Raw genomic sequence first — 4,995 nt, 5'->3', positions numbered from 1 at the left:
AGCTGGCCGAGCAGTGCAGGCTCTGAAAACCTCTTCCTGGCCAAGTCACTGGGTCCCCTAGGTCGGCCTTGAATTTCTCCCTTTCTTGTTTGCAAGGTTGGGGCTGGGGGCCAGTTTAAAAGTAGAGTAGCCCCCCCTTATGCGGGGGCGGAACTTCGTCCAAGACGACACCCCTCCACCCCCCACCCCCGAAGGTGCCTGAAACCTTGGATACTACCCAACCCTATATATACTGTTTTTTTCCTATACGCACATCCCTATGATGAAGTTATAAATTAGGCACAGTAAGGGATTAACAACTAATAAAATAGGGCAATTATAGCAATAGACTTGTGAATGTGGTCTCTGGGAAGATCACTGGCCCAGCTGGCGTGGCTCAGTGGTTGAGCCTCGACCTATGAAGGAGGTGATGGTTCGATTCCCCGTCAGGCCACATGCCCAGGTTGCTTGCTGGGTCCCCAGTGTGGGGCATGCAGGAGGCAGCCGATCAATGATTCTCTCTCATCATTGATGTTTCTATCTCTCTCTCTCCCCCTCTCCCTTCCTCTCTGAAATCAATAAAAACCTAATTTTTAAAAGAAATATCACTGTACTCACCCTTTTTCTTGTGATGACATGAGATGATAAAATGCCTCCATAGTGAAATGGAGTGAGGTGAATGACTAGGCGTCGTGACATAGTGTTAGGCGTCTACTGACCGTCTGACCATATATATGTCAGAAGGGGGATCATCTGCTGTGGGTAATCCTGGATCATGGAGCTATGACAATGTGGATGGTTGGGGAAATTTATTATTTTTGGACTGTGGTTGACCTTGGGTAACTGAAACATAGAAAACCAAACCCCAGATGAGGGGAGAACTACTGTACAGCAATTCCTCCCTTCTCACCCATCTGCAGCTCAAAACTACATCCCTCTTCTTCGGGAGCCTCTAGCTGGAGCCTCAAGGTACAGCCTAAGCCATTTCAAGGTCCCCCCTTCTCAGCAGAGGCCCCAGGAGGACAGACACACGAGGAACTGACAGATTCAGCTAGACTTGGAGTAGCTGGAGCCTCAAGGTACAGCCTAAGCCATTTCAAGCTCCCCCTTCTCAGCAGAGGCCCCAGGAGGACAGACACGCGAGGTACTGACAGATTCAGCTAGACTTGGACAGACAGGAGAAAGCCATTGAAAAGCAAACATCTGCAAAGGTGACTGTCATAAGTACCAAGCTCAATGGGCTAGGGGGGCTTAGAAGCCAACAGAAACTGGGTCGTCTGGATGGTAAGTGAGGTCGGAGAGGTCAGTGCAGAGCACAGGTGGGATCTGAAGGAGGAATCCGATTTGGAATGAGCTAGGATAGGTGGAGAATAAGAGATGGTAGTCGGGAGGGGGGAAACTTATCCACCTTCCACCTCCAACCCGACTAAAGCTAAAAGGTGCAGAGAACGATGCCAACAGCTAGATCCCGTAGCAGTGAAGAATCCCTGCAGCTTTTCTGACAAGAGGAGATGGGTGGGTAGTTTGGGAAGGTTAGTCTGGTTTCCATTTGCAAGACAAATAAATCTGAAAGAGCAGAGGAGCCGAAGATGAATGCTCCCCGGGGAGGCTGTCTGGCCAGTGGCACATGTCAGAAGATCTGGACTTGGAATATGGTTCCATCAGGACCTCAAACAAGCCACTTAGCCCCCAGAAGCCTGCTTTCTTATTTGCAAATTAGGCGTGACGACACCTGCCCTCCCAGGCCCTGGAATACCAGCATCTCTGAAGGATCACCTCATGCCCTGGATGCCTGGCTTCCAGCCACCGTCAGCGGGGACATACCGGCTGGAACTGGTGCTGGTATGATGAGGTCAAGAGATCTGCTCTGAAGGAGAGCCCACCATCTCCCGGGGCTCAGCACCGTTCTGAGCAAGCGAGCCCTGAACAGGGAGGAGGACTCCAAATTGGAGTGCCTTCTCCAAATAATTCTTGGGGAGCACAGACTTCCCTCTCCCAACCCCGCTGAGACCCAGAATCCATGCAGCAAAGAGGAGCCATTCGACAAAACACAGACCCTTCTCTCAACCATCTTTCAACTCAGTCAAAGTATCTACGTAGTACACTTTCCCAGGAGATTCCCCAAGCAGAGATGAGCAGCCCTGAATTCAAACCTCTTGCCTGCTCCCACCCTTTATGGGATGTAATATGACTTGCTTAGCTGCTTCTCTCACTGCTGCCTCCTCAGCATCCAGGCCCTGTCAACAGGCCACTTTAGACCTCACCCTAGGCCTCCTCTCAAAATGAAGTCTGTCTTCTGGCTTGGCCGGCTCTTTTTAATAACACCACCTCATCTATGGCATCTCCCTTTCCATTATTACATGGCTAACCCCCTTCGCTTCTACACTCTGTTGGTATTGGGGCTGCTTCATCCAGGACTCAGAGTGCCAGAACAGACACAGTCTTCGGTTTCACTTTCTCTTGGCTAACTTAACAAGTAGCCTCCCTCCAGCTGCCAAACTTCCTCATTCTCATTCTTTAAAATTAAGCTCACATCTTACGTCTTCTACACAGCTCCCATCTTTAGCAAAAGGAAGCCCAAACTCAAAGGTGTCCCCTCGCAACCGAGGGTACTGTCCCTCTCCTGTAGCTATGGGGCAGAAAAGGTTACCCTTTTCTATTCTATCAGAGATGTGTGCCTCTGTGCTCAGCGGGCAGACAGACCCCAAAGCAGAAAAGATGCCAAGATCTAGGGCAAGGGGGGCTTTGGTAAAAGGTCAGGAAAAACCCAGGGCAGCCTTCAAGGATCCTTAGGTCACATTTGTCCTCAACCTTCCAGTGTCACCCTCTCAGGGTGACTACTGGGGTAGATCTTTTGATTGAGATAAAGATAGTCAACCTAAAAAAAGCAGGGCCATGTAAAGCAGCCAAGTTCTTGAAAATGTCATAGAAAGTATGTTGAAAGGAGGAACTCCTGGAGGAAAAGAAGATCTGGTGGATGTCAAGAGCCTAAAAGAAGTGTCGGAGAGGAAGCATCCAGCATGGTCCAAAAGAGAGGGTGACCTGAAAGAGAGGGCACATTTCCTGTTTGGCAGGCAGGGAGCGGTGACTCAACAGGCCTGCTGAAAATGGCTCTTAAGGACACCTGACTCTTCGCCCTGATCCTGTATTCATCAAGCAAACTTCTAACTTTAATTTTCCAGTGATACCAGGAAGTTGCCAGAAACAGCAGGACAAAAACAAACACAGTAGGACAAGTTCGGGGATCTGTGTGGCAAGGACACGTCCTGTAATACGTTGGTAAATTTAACATTCTGGTATATGTAACCCTCCCGCGTCTCTGAGGAGCATGATCATGGTAAGTGCCGTTAATTTGACTTTCCAGCTCACAGAACTGAGATGATGCACAAGGCCATGATCCCCCGCCAAAGGGCAGTCATTTCCCCCAGTTCAGGTGGAATGCCATGACTGCCTGACTGGTTTTAACTCCAAGTCCAGCGTTCAGTTCATGCTCTGTCATAAAATCCAGGGCTCACAGGATGTGGGCAGGTTATCTTACTTCCATCAAACCTGGCATTTACCACCTGGCTCCCTTTACTCAAAATCACAGAAGCCACAATCCCTAGGAAGCCATCTGCAAAGCCGCACATTGGGGAGACATAGTCTATTTTCTGCCCCACAAACATTCCTACTGACCTCAAGGCCAGGGAGACCTTATCCAGACAAAAGACCATGAGATAAATATGGATGTCTATTCTGATCCTGTCCTCCCACCTACAGCTGGACAGCCTCAGAGCTACACACTAGACCTGTTGACTACCTCCTGACTACGTCAACAGTCTGTATGGCACTCAAGGCCCCCACAATCCACAGCACTTACATCATGCGTCATGCTCCCCACACTCTGTCTGCCTACTTACTATTCCCCAAATATGTGGGGGTTTTGTGCCTTTGCTCATACTCTCCTTGCTCCTCCCCTTCAACTCCCACCAGCCCAAATCCTACTTATCCTTCTGGCCCACTTCACCATTACCTCCACCATGAACATCTCTCTAGACCTGAACTGTCCAATAAGGTAGAAATAATTCAGTTCATCTGTACCAGCCACATTCCAAGGATCCAGAGCCACTTGGGGACGGGGGCTCCTGAAGATGGCACAGGTTTTAGAACATTTCTATCACTGCAGCAAGTCCCTCTGGACAGTGCTGCTCTGGCCCTCACCCTCACCTTCCCCCTCCTCCTCCGTGCTCCCACAGCACTTTGTAATGCCCTCTTTGCACCTGCCAATCTTTGCCTGTGCTAAGGTGATTGTGTACTCATCTTTCTCCTCCACTAGATTAAAAATTCCTAGAGGGCAGGGACTGGGTCTTACTCAGCTCCATGAGGAAGTGGTGTGGACAGCACTCCTTGCACGCTTAGAGCAGCGGTTGCCAACCGGAGGCCCGAAAGGTTGGCGACCGCTGCTGTAGAGGATTAAGACAGTGTATGCTGACTGAAACCCACCTTGTCTCATCCAGAATCCACCGGCCAAGTTCCTGCCGGGGGACAGATACTTTCCATAGCAAAATTCTAAAGGGGCTAAGAGGTCCAGGTCTAGGGCTCCCCAAAGAGGACGGAACCTTTGTTTTCCTATTCCCCTGCAGTCCACACGGAGGTTGCAAGCAAATGACCAGGACTGAGCTGCTCCTGGTGAAGCTAAAAATAGCCACGGAGCCAACAAGGAGTTAGCAGGACTTGTTGCTAAGGAGACCAGTGGCAGAGAGAGCCACCAAGCAGGGAGAAAATATCAGACCTGCTGCACCCAGAGAACAGAGGCCATGGTGGGGGGGGCGGGCACTCGAAGTTGATAGGGGTCCAAGGCTCCCACCTGGAGATGGCCTGACTTCTGGCAGCTCCTGACTAATGCTCTAAGTGGGGCAAATGTTTCCTCTGTCCCTCAGTAACCCATCTCCATGGAAACCACCATGACTGGGGTGAAGTACCAGCCCCTGGAAGGAAGGCCTCTGCCTAGAGCTGGTTGTTATGGCAACATCCCCC

This window comes from Myotis brandtii, unplaced genomic scaffold (genome assembly GCF_000412655.1).
Source record: "Myotis brandtii unplaced genomic scaffold, ASM41265v1 scaffold454, whole genome shotgun sequence".
In the NCBI taxonomy this organism is placed as follows: Eukaryota; Metazoa; Chordata; class Mammalia; order Chiroptera; family Vespertilionidae; genus Myotis; species Myotis brandtii.
The sequence above is the reverse complement of the archived record's forward strand: the minus strand, read 5'-3'. Positions refer to the sequence as shown.